The sequence below is a fragment of the Strix uralensis genome, chromosome 4 (assembly GCF_047716275.1).
Source record: "Strix uralensis isolate ZFMK-TIS-50842 chromosome 4, bStrUra1, whole genome shotgun sequence".
NCBI classification, from domain to species: domain Eukaryota; kingdom Metazoa; phylum Chordata; class Aves; order Strigiformes; family Strigidae; genus Strix; species Strix uralensis.
In genome coordinates, this window is record NC_133975.1 from 118,365,298 (window position 1) to 118,378,773 (window position 13,476).

General features: G+C 38.7%; 1 long non-coding RNA gene across 1 annotated transcript in view; it reads right to left on the reverse strand.

Annotated features, from left to right (window-relative positions):
* Positions 1-9,030, reverse strand: part of LOC141942286 (uncharacterized) — a 46,439-nt gene extending 37,409 nt beyond the window's left edge. The window contains exon 1 of the long non-coding RNA XR_012628591.1: positions 8,865-9,030. This is a non-coding gene — a long non-coding RNA (uncharacterized LOC141942286). The remainder of the gene's footprint in view (positions 1-8,864) is intronic.
* Positions 9,031-13,476: the final 4,446 nt, after the last annotated feature.

Genomic DNA, 13,476 nt, shown 5'->3' on the forward strand with positions numbered 1-13,476 from the left:
AACTCCCACTCAGTACATCACAGCAACAGTACAGATGGAGTTGTGATCTTCTTTACTCCAAAAGCACAGTCTTGTAGCTAAAGAAGGATATCTGTTAGCAGCTCAGGGTCTATACCATAGAGCTGAGCAATTCTCAGTACGGTGGTACATCCCGATTAGACAAGCAGTCCCATTCTCTCCTATTCTCTGCTGCACTCTTTCTCCATCAAGAAGGTTCTCCACATGTAAAGCACTCAGCCTTTGCTGTTGTTTTTACATAAAATTGATTTAAATAAGCAGACTTGTTTATCGTTGAGCTAAAGAGTAGCATAAAAGTAGGTAGCTTTGAACGTTTTTTTCTTTGCGCTACTAATTAAAAATGTTAACATTTCTAAAAGGGTATTTTAAAGCCTATTAATTGGTAATGCAGAGACTTGAGGTTTATTACACTGATGGAGAAGACAGGAGGGGAAAAGTCAGCAAATCAGAACACACAGCTTTTACCTCTTCTGTAGCCATGTTCTACTTGTGGTTTTGGTGCTGGTCAGAGCAGCAGTAAAACCTGAAGGTGCTGATCAGTAAAAAGCATGGCCATGCCATCCCCAAGGAACAGCGGGGAAAAGTAGGGATGTTGATCCATATATCTCCTAGGTAACCACCACCTTGGAGCTCATGCAACTCTGCTATTTATAGTAGCTGAGCACCTCACAATCTTAATGTGATTAATGAATATCCTTAGGCCATCTGGGTAAGGAAGACTATCTATTATCTGTATGTTAGAAATGGGAGCCTATGTCTCAGAAGTACTTAGGCACCTAATTTGTTTCAAATACTTTTTAGGATTTGGGCCAGACAGGCTGAGGCATGGGGATATATATGGCATGGGTATTATGAGTAGTAAGGCTGCAATGTATGGGTTTGTATCTATGCTAACATATTTTGCTTTTCGGTTTGTTGAGATATTTCTTCAGGACCTGTGTCACACCATTTAGGCAAAAAAACCTCAGAGGAATGTCTGGGGTCATATGGGATGGCTGCAACAAAACAGGTACTGAAACTAAACTTTCTCAGGCTGGACTACCCAACGGACTATCTTCTTAAAAATTTCTCCCACTATCAGAAGAAACTTTTGGTTTTGGTGCAAAACCTTTTGGGATTGCAATTAAAATTCTCATGAAAACCCAAAATTAGTAGTTGGTCATTTTCAGTGTTGAAACCAATCCCTGAAAACATTGTGAACGGTAACTTGGATTTTAGCTATCTATCACATGGTAACATTTCTGCCAAGGAAAAAGTGGGCAATCCAGAAGGGCGAGGAGAAGGAGATGTCTCTCAGTTCACAGCTGTCATTCACTCAGTGTTTTTGAGTCATTTCTGGCTTCCCGTTCCACAGCCACTAGGAGGTGTACTTAATACATAGGCACATAGAGGTGGAAACCTCTACATCTAGTGAAGAAGGGGTCATGTCCAACATGGGGGGGGAGGCTCAATTAAAGACAAATCATGCCAGCTAGTGAATCAGTGGAACAGCTCATAGTGAGTAAGCTACTGTAGTTATTGCGTAGGTTTGAGCAGATCTGTGGCTATCCTCATTTAAACTGGTGCCAAAAAGAGTCTCTAGCTACCCCAGGGTGGTGAGGAGTGTAGATGCAATTCATCATCCTTCCTTCTCACTGCATAGACACTCACAGATGATCAGACAAACATGAGGATTAAACTGCATATATACAGACACTTTCTGTAAAATGAGTATGGGAAGAACAGCATTCCCTGGAGAATATGACTGCAGCCTGACTATTTATGCCTGATACGCACATTGCTCCTTAATTTTAACTACACAAGGAATAACATTAAAAAAAAAAAAAAATGGACAGACAGATGTTGAAGAATTTTCTGGGAACTGCAGTAAAAATTCTAGCTACCACAACAACTCAGTCTATGTAACCATGCTGTCATGCCTATACATCAAAATATAACTGGAAGCTTTTCTTCTTCACCTTTTTGACATATATGCTTAAGTACATAAGCATACAACACTGCTTATTTGGGGGATGGAAGAAAAGATGGGGCTTTCTGTTACCTCTAACACTTCAGAAATCTTAAAGGTTGAGTATGTATCTTGTTCTAAAGACTGATAACTCCCTGATTAATTGACTATTCTCCTGTGCTATTGTTTTCTATCTGCTTGACTATATGCCTTATAGGAAAAAACAGCTGCCAAGGAACATAGGCAATCAGTGTCCCCATGTTCTAATTGTGATAATTGTGCATGGAAATCTATTTCAGGATGGATTTTTCTGATCTTTCTATGACTGTCTTCTTTTTTTTTTTTTTTTTTCCTTTACTGTGTGCTTTGGGAAAGGGTGGCTAAGGAATACGTTGGTTTACATTTCTTTTTGACCATATACCAACTGTACTAAGAGTTAAACATGAAAAAGAATGAAAATAAGCACGAAAGACAACATCCGTTCTCATTTCAATTTCCTGGAAGGAAAGTGCGGTTGGGCAGATGGTGCTTTTTTGTTTTACTAAACTGAATGATCAGATGTAAATAATATACACCATATAGACTATAAAGATCGTTGAAGGTGAGGTTTCTATGTGCAGAGAATTGCTATATTGTAGAGACTTTCTCACTCCTTAGTGATATGTCAACCTTTTTTTTTTAGCTTCTTAATTTTTTTTGACACTTCAGCTTGCTTACTGCACCCTCTACCTGCCTAGTCATATTTGTTTCAACCACTGCATTTCAGAGGGTTGAGTTGTATATACGTTAATCCAGGTCCCTTCTGTGAAGAGCCATGATATTGGGTCTCTGGTTGAACGGACAGAGGAGAGTGGCTCGTAATGTGGCATCACGTGAGTCTCAATATTTCTGTGTTGTTATCTTTCTTCATGCCCTAGCTTTATTTTGTTCTATAAAAATCTATTTTCTTTGTTGTTATCCAATGTGATTTTTACACCTTTGTAGCTCTTCTTTAATTAGCTTTCCAAGTTGGAACATTAAACATTCCTAAGGCAGAGAATAGTTTGTGTTCTCTGGTAACTAGAAAAGGCCCTTACCAAAGGGAAAAAAAAACCCGAAACGTTTCTAAAATGTGCATGACTAAACATGGCTCAACAAGGTCATAATGCTGCTTCCTGACTGAGAGAGCAGAAAAAAAATAATACGATGGTTTCATTCTCAGCCAGATCAAAATGTATGTTCTTCATTACCCTTCATGTCTTGCATCATCTTGGTGGGACTCAGAGAGAGGACATGTTCATGTTTACACTACATGAACACCTCTACCAGTGGTGGCAAACTGAAAACACTACTGCAGATGTCTTAGTAGGTTTTTACCTTTCTGAACCTCCCTGGTCCAGGGTGACAGGCCTGGCTGAACAGAGAGCTTTGGCTGTAACTCAGGAAAAAAAGGAGAGTTTATGACCTTTGGAAGAAGGGGCAGGCAACTCGGGAGGACTACAAGGATGTCGTGATGTTATGCAGGGAGAAAATTAGAAGGACCAAAGCCCAGCTAGAACTTAATCTGACTACTGCCGTAAAAGACAATAAAAAATATTTCTGTAAATACATTAACAATAGGAAGGCTAAGGACAATCTCTATCCTTTATTGGATGTGGTTGAAGATGTAGTGACAAAAGATGAGGAAAAGGTTGAGGTATTTAATGCCTTCTTTGCCTCAGTCTATAATAGTAAGACCAGTTATTCTCTGGATACCAAGCCCCCTGAGTTGGAAGACAGGGATAGGGAGCAGAATGAAGACCCCATAATCCAAGGGGAAATGGTTAGTGACCTGATACACCGCTTAGATACACATCGGTCTATGGGGCTGGATGGGATCCACCCAAGGGTACTGAGGGAGCTGGTGGAAGTGCTCACCAAACCACTTCCCATTGTTTATCAGCAGTCCTGGCTAACTGGGGAGGTCCCAGTTGACTGGAGGTTCACAAATGTGACACCCATCTACAATAAGGACTGGAAGGAGGATCCAGGGAACTCCAGGCCTGTCAGTCTGACCTCAGTGCTGGGGAAGGTTATGAGGCAGGTCATCTTGAGCAGATCACATGGCACGTACAGAACAATCAGGTGGTTAGGCCCAGTCAGCATGGGTTTATGAAAGGCAGGTCCTGCTTGAATAACCTGATCTTGTTCTATGACAAGGTGGCCTGCTTTAGGGGATGAGGGAAAGGCTGTGGATGTTGTCTACTTAGGCTTTAGTAAAACCTTTGACACCATTTCCCACAGAATTCTCCTGGAGAAACCGGATGCTCATAGATTGGACAGGTGTACTGCTGGGTAAAATCTGGCTGGATGGCCAGGCCCAAAGAGTGGTGGTGAATGAAGTTAAATCCAGTTGGCGGCTGGTCACAAGTGGTGCTCCCCAGGGCTCAGTACTGGGGCCAGTTCTGTTTAATATCTTTATTAATGATCTGGATGAGAGGATCAAGTGGATTCTTCAGTAAGTTTGCAGATGACGCCAAGATGGGTGGGAGTGTTGATCTACTTGAGGGTAGGAGGGCTCTAGAGGGATCTGGACAGGCTGGATCAATGGACCGAGGCCATCTGTATGAGGTTCAACAAGACTAAGTGATGTGTCCTGCTCTTGGGTCACAACAACCCCATGGAACACTACAGGCATGTGGAAGAGTGGCTGGAGAGCTACACAGTGGAAAAGGACCTGGGGGTATTGATCGACAGCCAGCTCAATATGAGCCAACAGTGTGCCCAGGTGGCCAAGAAGGCCAATAGCATCCTGACTTCTATCAGGAATGGTGTGGCCAGCAGGACTAGAGAAGTGATGATCCCCCTGTACCCAGCACTGGTGAGGCCACACCTTGAATTCTCTGTTGAGTTTTGGGCCCCTTCCTACAAGACAGACATTGAAGTGCTGGAGCATGTCCAAAGAAGGGCAACTAAGCTGGTGAAGGCTCTAGAGTACAAGTCTTACGAGGTGCAGCTGAGGGAACTGGGGTTGTTTAGTGTGGAGAAGAGGAGGCTGAGGGGAGACCTCATCGCCCTCTACAACTACCTGAAAGGAGGTTGTAGAGAGTTGGGTGTCAGTCTCTTCTCCCATGTAACAAACGATAGGACACGAGGAAATGGCCTCAAGTTGTGCCAGGGGAGGTTTAGATTAGATATTAGGAAAAAATTCTTCACTGAAAGGATTCTCAAGCTTTGGAACAGGCTGCCCAGGGAAGTGGTTGAGTCACCATCCCTGGAGGTGTTTAAAAGACACCTTTGTAGATGTGGCACTTGAGACATGGTTTAGTTGTAGACTTGCCAGTGTTAGGTTAACAATTGGACTTGATGATCTTAAAGGTCTTTTCCAACCTAAATGATTCTATGATTCTACGACACCGCAAACATAATCCCTGTGCCCACCAGAAGTTTTATTTAACATTCCAACTTTCCTTACTAACCTTAAAATGGGCACAGTAGAGGAGGAGAAAAAAAGATTTTTTTCTTATTGAAAGAATAGCACTGTAATCTTCAGGAGAAATTACTCATACAAAAATACAGAAATTACATATCAAATCAGAATGACCAGATCTGGGGGAATCAGAAGACATAACCACCACTAAAACTCCTTTATAAATTAAGACTGATGCAGACCAGAGGACTAGATTAAACTAAAACTGACTTTAAACTAAAACTGACTTCATTAAAAACTAAAAGTACTAGGGTACAAAGAGACACTGTTTTTTTTTATAAAAATGGCACTGCTGAATATAAACTATACAATGGATTGTCATTTTGTTTTTTTAATGTGTCTTGGTGGAAAAATTCTGCTTGTTAACCTGGGAGACCTGCTGACAGTTGTCAGAATTGCATTGTGATTTTTTAATAGTTTTACATTCATATCTACTGGATTCAAGTGATTTCGCAAGAATTTCAGCTCTCAGTATAAAATACAATGTTTCTAGCATACATTGCACAAATAAAATTTGAAAGTTTCTCGAAAATAAACTCTAAAATCTAAAAAACACAACACTTTAAACAAAGAAACATATCTTACTCCTTTAAGTCAGTCCTGTGTTTCAGAGAGGTCTTGCATATTTTTAGGGTTCTTGATTTTGTCAGTGCAGAGAGTATGAAAAGAAATACCAAAGCATGCTAGTGACATAACTTTGGTATTCCCAAGAAAGTGGAATAAATAACAGAGAAAACTGAAAATCTTCCACTTAGTCTGAAGCTGTATTGCAAACATGAATGAACTAGTGCTTGGAGCAAATATGTTACTGGAACTATGATTTTATAGGGGAGATTTTTAACATTAAATTCTAAATGAGAAACAAATTAGAACAAAAATAAAAAGGAAAGATTTCAGCTTGCAGAACCTGTTGCCTCATAACTTTCTAAAAGTTTGAAAACTTCAGAGAATGATATTTGTCTCTTCCAGTTGCTCATAGACAGCTCAGTAATAAATAAATAAAGGAACAAATCAAATAAAGGAAGGCTCCAAAGAGAGATTTTAGCAGCTGAGAAAGAAATGCCAAAGCCCAGGTGCTTCAGCTCAAATGTTGTCATGTGCCTACCGAGCGGTTTTGGTGCACTAAAGATGGGGTGACTTTCCTGGCGGACATGTGCTGCTGACAGGTAGTGCAAGAAGGAAGCAGGGCTGAGGCGCAAGTGGCATGGACAGACATTCAAAGCAGCAGCAACAGCAGCTTCCCATAAGCAGGCAGGGCTTCTGTTGGTTGCTTACTCAGTTTCCCACAGTTAAAAGCTAACGATCTTGAAACAGTTTGGGGCCGATAAGGCAAGCTATAGTTAAAAAGGAAGGAAAGGCTTTAAACACCTGGGGCCAAACCTCTATCTGCTGTTGATCTCAACTGGAATAAAACAATGTGTGTGAGCCCAAGATTTGACTCCCAGCCTCTCACATGCATTCTGAAACCCATAGAAATTGACCATGGTGTATTTTTGGCTTTCCTTAGAGACATCCCCACAAAAACCCCACAAACATCACTATTCTTATGGACAAACATTTCTGTGCTTGCAAGATATAACTCTATGGGTAAACAAAACATTAGCACACACACTCACAGACACATAATCATGGATAGAACTCTAAACTGAAGAAGGCAGAGACCATTTGCAAGTAAACGAGACCAATCCCAGGTTAAATTATAAACAGTTACCAAACAAAATGGAGGCAATGTACAGGCCCTGACAAGCAGCTGAGAGTAAAACCTGTTGAACTAGTAAGACAGCAAATGTCCTGTGGCACCGGAAAGTAAAAAATCTCATATCTGATTTTTCTTTCTCTTGAAAGAAGCACTTCATCATGCAAACCCAATTCTTTGTTGGTGAGTGGGCCTGGACTGCCACTGTTCATTACTACAGGAGTTGATGTAGAAATCAACACAGTAATGCCTTTCATCTCTCATATTATAAGAATTCAAATTCAATTTTTATTTTACAGCACAGCCACATAATACCTCACAGTATGGTTCTTGGTTGCCTCCATCTGTTAACAATAGCCTTGAAAAGAGATATAGAACATAAAAATAAAACCCTCTTTTTCCCTCCAGTAGTTTGTTTCACGTTACAAACAACAGCAATTCACCAGTTAAACCACACAGTAATAGTAAGTAGAGTCTATTGAACACTGTGCTCTTCCTAAAAGTTTTTTTCTTTTGAGTACTGGAGTAGTTAGCTGTTCCACAAAATTCGGGATCTCCAAGTTTTGGCCAACTGATGCTTTTGTCAATAACATACTGATATGTTGAGAGCCTTTCTTAACTCACATACAGTGGACTATCACTTTTTCTTCTGTCCTTCTCAGAAGTGCAGTATCAGACAACAGGAACCTCAGTTCTACTGTGTTTTACCATGGGGTGTGTGGCCTGATAGTCACAACACTCTAACTGGTGCTGGCTGAATTCTTAATTATCAAGTTTTGGCTTGTGTGTTTGCATAGGGTTTTTCAAGGTTTTCAGTTTGAGGGTTTGAATATAGGATATGCATGTGGTTAAGTGTTTAAGTGGTACCAATATAGCTGCATTAACTTTATACACATTGACTTTTAAAATTGCATGGTGATCATTCCTCTGCTTCTTCATATGTGCCTGACTCTCAGCAACTGGTGGTTAGTTCTGTGGTCAAGATACTATTTCATAAAGTCCCCTAAGGTGACAGGTGGCCCAGTGGATGTTCAGTTTGGTTTAAAAACATCAGAATCCATCAGTCTCAGCAGTGATCAGAGCAACAGAGGAAACAGAGCAATGCATGAAGTGTAGGGATGGAGATATCCAAAATAATCTGACTAGTCTATATGAAGAAAGGATTTGACAGACCTGCTGGGTTCCTACTTAATGCCAATCAAGTCTGAAAGGGACCACTTGAGCTCAGGTATTTATCTCAAACTGATTTGAATTATCCTCACTTCTTGATTTGGAGACTTCAGAATAGAATACCATGAAAAGAGTGTGTTGACATTTCCCACATAAAACAAAATTAAACCCATTCAAGTCAAGGAAACACACAGTATGAGTGATATGAGAATCAGGACCTTTGAATTTGACAATAGAAATAGAGATTCATCAAGGCTGTATGTTCTCAGAAAGTCCTTTGGGAAGTGAAAAACCCATTAATTCCTCCCCATTGCCCCCTTCATAGCAATTAGGATCATCAAAAAGCATACAGGGATTATCACATATATTATTCCTTCTTTTTCTTCCTAGTCAATGTAAGCCTTATGTTTCTTTTGCAGACATAACATTAACTAAGGAGCAGCATTTGAGGTCAAGTCTGGATTGTCCTTTTTATTAGGCTAAGTTTGTGCATATCAAAACTTACTCAAAAGATATTGTCTTAAATTATTACCAACACTTAAACGTTCACTGCAGAAATCACAGGAAAGAATGATAGTGCTTACCAAAACCCCAAGAAAGTACTTCAGATAGTTTTTCTTTCATTGTCAAGCAGCGAAGGTCAAGTGAATTGTATTATTTGCAAATATCCACCTTCTCAGACTGTCACGAGCAGCTGTAGCATACCTACTAGCAGCAATTTCCACTTGGCTCTATCCAGAGGGGAGAAAAGTACCAGGAGCTGCATTGTTTATAATTCCCTCAACCCCAAGGGTAATTCTGTTCACCAATTACTTGAAATTAAAGTTAGGTAATTTGACACGTCTGTTTGGTACCCGACCACAAACTACCTCTTAAGCAAACCAAAGAGTTGGATAGTTTACTTCCACAATACTCTACAGAATTTCATTATTGCAACCATGACAGGAAAGGAAAAATGAGAAGTTATACAGACTCGTGAATAGCTGGGGCTTGGGGGTTTTTTGGTCACTGTTGCCACTGTTAAGGGATCCCAACAGATCTGAGAAGGAGGAAGCTGGAAGGCAGTTTTCTTCCTGGTTCCCAGTCAAACATAGCAAATATAGTAAGAAGTGAGCAACAAGAAGCCTCCAAGTGCAGTGTTTGACAGAAAAATCCCCTGCTCTGCAGTTAGAAGATTTTATACCTTTTGTCTTTGCATACAGTTACAATACTACCTAGAAAATGCTATACACATGCAGAGGGAAAATTACCTACATTATCTACAGTATGTATTTTTTGATCTCTAAGGCCAGTCATTTAAATTACATAATTGAATCCTGAGTTAGATTATATCTAGACTTGGAAATTTTTTAAAGTCAGGCAAACCTGTTAAACATTTTATTGGTGATAAGTTTGTGTACACACCACTTCCGTATCTCTTTGTGAGTAACGAATTAGCTACCAGGTATCGTGACTGAACTGCATGACTCACTCCACTGGATTGATTTTACAGTCTGGTGAAACCAGTAGCTGGTAACATCTATCCTTTGTAAGAACTTTTTACATGTTGTAATTCTACAAATGAACACTTTCTCTTTTTTTTTTAGTGCAAAAGATTAGACTGATGAAGTTTAAAAAACTGCAAGATGACTCAAAATTTATTCACATTATACTGAGCCATATATCAAACTGTTCAACCTAACATCTATGAAGTGGGCCTAGTTCTCATTTTCATGAGGGTCTATCAGGAGTCATTTCAAAGACACCATTATCCTTAAACATTATAAAACAAGTCAACAAGAAATGCAGAGCCACTATCTTTTACTAGTCAGAACAGTTGCTTTTTAATTGTGTACTCTCATTCTTGTTAGCATAGTTTCCTATTAGGAAACTTTAGTGCCAAATAAGTAGCAAGTGCTTTATTTTTTAACTCTGAATATGATTACCCTTTCAACCATATTCTGCATTTCATTTTTACTATAAAAGTTGTTCGTTGTCCAATTTCAAGCTGAAAAACTATAAAAGTCCATTTTGACTTCGCTATAGCAGAACTAAAAGATTTTTTTGAACTAAGATTAAATTGAAATATCTTGAGCTTCTGTCATTGTAATATGACATTAGGAGCATAGTCAAATACTAGCTTTGACTATAAGTGTCCTACTAAAGTAGTAGTCTACTGCAGAGTGCTTTTTGATGTATCAAAGAAATGGTACTATCTTTCAAACTGCATTCATATTCTAACCTCCTATCATCAAGGTAAAGTAATAGCAGGACTAAAGCATGATCTTTTTTTATAGTTTCTAGAAGTCAGTGCTGTAAGGGATTGCCTAGCCTTGCATTAGATATTCATGTTTAAATGAACCACAGATAGGCTTTCCAATCTACAAACTCCATTAATTAGATTTCATTCTTTTCTCTGTCTTATTTTAGGATTTTTTACCCTCTCCCCTGCTGCTATTGCTATAGCTTCGCTAATGACAGGCCAAGTAATTTATTTTTTTTCTTTCCCTAAAGTTGAGATACTCTTACTGGTACAATTCACAAATGTTTCTGTGTAATGCTGATGCCCAGTGTCTCCATTGCTCAGTGGGTAGATAACGTTTTACTTTATTATCTCTCAGGCATGTCACCTCCCATATAAAAGGTCTAAAGAAGACTAGGTTTTATTTTGCAAAAAGTCTTGGTTAGTAGACAAAACGTCTTTGAATAATTCTTAATATTTACAGCTCTGTTATGGCTAGGCTATATTTACTGACAGACAGTCAGAAGGACAGCATGTAACCATAAAAAACATGAATACCAAGGAGCAGCACTGGTACTGAAGGGACAGAGCTGGACAGTGCAGTGTATTGTCAAAGATATGTGAGTGTCTAAAGCAAGGTAAGAGAGTTTTTGTTTCTTTTTTCCCTGTGATATTTCCTTCTCCTTTTTTTTTTTTTTTTTCTTTTTTTTTTTTTTTTCCTGGAAACAGCCAGTTTTCACCCTAAGAATGGTAGAATGAATCTGGACTTTTCAACTTTTCCTTTTGTACCAATCTAGGACAAAATATAGAACTCCACATTCACAGAGCAACAGGGGAGAATCTCTAAAAATATTTATTTACAACAAGTGAAACAATACATTTGTTTTGATATTGTTGAATTGTTTCACTAGAGGCAAAAAGTTTTTCCCTGAACAGCTTGAAATATTGAATGTATATATGATGTAAATGTTAATACAGAATAAAATACAAATATTGAAAGCATAAATTCAGAAGAGAAAAAAAAAAGCAGAAGTTAATGTTTTAATTTTGAGTTTAAATCGCTGAAATGTTTCCGTTAAAATATTGTTAAAATCAGCATGTTCTTCTGAAATATTTAAAAGAACACACTTCTGAAAACAATTTTTTTATCAACTCTGTGCAGAAAAAAATGTTATTTCCATTATTTTTACCATAAATGCATGAAAGATATTGCTATTGACAGACTTGTTGCTAATGAAAAGAAACAGCTTGACTCTCTTGAGAGCAATGGATTCTCCCCAGAGAACAAACAGATAACAGGATGGTATAGCCATCTTCAAAAGTGCTCTTCTATATATGGGGGTGTTTTAAAACTGGACCAGCAAATAGTTCAAATTGCAGTCCCTATAATTAGGCAAAGATCTATGTAATCCCAGTTTCTTCTCCTTCTAAATGCAGTTTGCAAAGATTATAAGGATGGTCCAGTAAAAGTGTGCATATGTTGTAAATATTACATGGGCAACCCAAGACTAAATAAAAAAAAAAAAAAGGGAAAATAAATAACTCTCTAGCATAGGTCAAAGGCAAAGGTTATTACGTTAAACTTTTCTCCAACTGAGAACCATCAGATGGACAGACTTCATCTACAGAAATCATTACGACTGACTGAAATTTTACAGATTTGGTCTGAAAGGCAAACTCTGGGAGTGAGAAGGCTGGCTCATCTCTAAATCCACAATGTCCTGTTTTCTGAGGTGGCCAGCCAGCACAACACACAAGACCAAGGTCTCAGAGACACTTCTAAACAGGTTTGCGTTCATTTCTTCTTTTCAGTGTCAGATAATTGGTATCCATCAGCGCTGAGTCAGTTTATAGTGCCTATGCATCATGAGACACTTCCTCAGCTACCCAGCTTCTTCCACCCTCTTCTAGATTCACAGATCAAGTTTTCTGAAATTCTTCCTTCTTGGCATAGTGAATCATGAGCATCAGAAGCACAGGCTTGAGCAGCTTATAATATGCACATAGTAACAATGGTTCCAGATACTGTATTCAATATAATACTGGATGCTGATATTGGCTCAGTTGACACTGTGTGTTGCCAAAATTCATTGTCACACCAGAAACAGAAAAATAAAAATCAAGAAAAAGTGTGAAGAAGGAAACTTCTGGCCAAATTCAAATCACAATAATGCTATTATCACTTGGGAATAACAGTGGAAGACTAAATGGAACTGTTTTGGACTGCGGCTGAGGCAGAAATGACCAGAAAGGGATGTTGGGCACTCCTGCACTTCTCTGAATGGTGCTTCTTCTGCAGCTCACATTCTCTAAGTCATGGCACATGACAGTGAACACATGACAGCCTGGTCCTACTCTCCTGATTCACATTGTTCTTACATGTAGCCTTATTTTGCCTGCATAAATAGGGAGGAATTTCCAATTCCTTGGAGATACTACAAGTTTAGTCATGAAGATAATTAAGTCCTTTGGGCTTGAACTACCCAAACATTTCATACTTGAAAGAAATTCAGATATGACTCTGAATGTCTGGACTACTGCCATCTACAAAATTTGGATTCATTTGAGGTTTAAGATTAGCTCCAAATTCCTCTTCACATCAATTCATCATTCAGATATTTACTATTCTTATCATTAGTATTATAGAATGGCTAGAAATTCTAAGATACTGTTTAGCCTACTTCTACCAACATACAAAAGCTAGCTTCAGTCTTTCAAAAACTTCAAATCTAATCAGTAAAGATAAACAAACAAACAAACAAAAGAGGTAGGAAAAAAATAAGTTTTTTGTTAATAACATCCTTTTCCAAAGGATAATAGAAGCATAGAGAAAGTCTAGTCACTTGCCCAAAAAAACCCCACAGATCAATGGCAGAGCTGGGGAAGGGATCTAAGACTATTATTTTCCAAGGCAATAGGAGGTTTAGTCACTAGATCACTTTGAACATTTTGCAGCAATAATAATTTCTAATTGT